The sequence below is a fragment of the Echinops telfairi genome, unplaced genomic scaffold (assembly GCF_000313985.2).
Source record: "Echinops telfairi isolate 266 unplaced genomic scaffold, ASM31398v2 ScPeMD7_9;HRSCAF=40, whole genome shotgun sequence".
NCBI classification, from domain to species: Eukaryota; Metazoa; Chordata; class Mammalia; order Afrosoricida; family Tenrecidae; genus Echinops; species Echinops telfairi.
The window spans coordinates 43,348,039-43,349,312 of record NW_022103906.1 but is presented as its reverse complement, the minus strand read 5'-3'; positions in this window follow the sequence as shown (position 1 = coordinate 43,349,312).

Below are 1,274 nucleotides of genomic sequence, written 5' to 3'. Positions count from 1 at the left end.
CCAGGGTCCTCACATGGTAGTCTCTGATGAATCTCTACTGACCACAATGCAGGGATGTGAACAGCCTTGGTATCAGAGAGCATTGTGAAGTTGATCTGGCAGATGTAATTAGGTTAAAATACAACACTTTAGCATTTGAGCTCTTTTGACCCATTTTACAGTTGTTTTTAATATTTCCTGCTTTTGCTTTGAGGTTTTTCTATATTTTGTGTAGTCATTATCGGTTTTTTGCTGTTTGCTTTGTTAGTGTGTTGTATGATTTTCTGTATATGAAATCCAGGATAGGTAGATCTATACTGGTTAGGGGCATGGCAGAGGAAATTGGGGTGATAGGGAGCTAGCAACAAGATGAAAATGTTCTGGAATTGATTATGGTGGTGACTGTAAAAATCAATGATTGATTAAATTGTGATTGACATATATACCAATAAAACGATTTAAAAAATGGAGTTTCAAGAAACCCCAGGGGTAGTTCTCTCCTGTCCTGTAGAGTCTCTCTGAGTTGGAATCCACTCAACACCAGTTTCTGTTTTTATTTCGTGCAAATCAAAGTTTGGATCAACGTTCACCTCACCAGCAGCAATTTGAAACCATGTATTACCACGTAAACCCAAACTGCTTATAATTATCCAGTGTCAAGGTCATGGTTTAAAACTCATGCGTTGAGAGATACTTTTAATAGTATGTATTAATAGATGGCAAAGTGATATTAAAATTATACTTAAGAGTAAAAGTTGATTTGATGTTTATCTCTTCAAAGAGGTGTATATGAACACCTCAGCTTATATGCCATCCAGTAGTTGCATCCATTATTTTGTTGCTGCTGTTTTTTTAATGTCAGTTATTAATATGTGAAACTCATTTACATGTTTGTTATTTGGCTCTTTTGGTAGAATAAAAATTGAACAAGGGCAAGGATTTTAGCTTTTCATAAGAAACTCCAAGTAGCAGGGAAGTGTATGAATGCGAAAAAGGCAGGAAGAGGGCAAAGCCCAAAGCAGCTGGGGCTCCTGTGCTCTAGTCGTGGCGTGGTCAGGTAGCTCGGCCGGCCTTCTGCGGGGCTCGCATGTACACATGTAACCAAGGATGGCCCAGTCGTGTTCACGCTTCAAGAAACACACACACACACACACACACACACACACTGGAACTACAAGGAATCCAGTTTATTCAGATTATTCCTCAAGTCCCAAAACATCTCTCTCTCTCTTTCTCCCTCTGTCTCTCTCTCTCTCTCTCTCTCTCACACACACACACACACACACACACACACA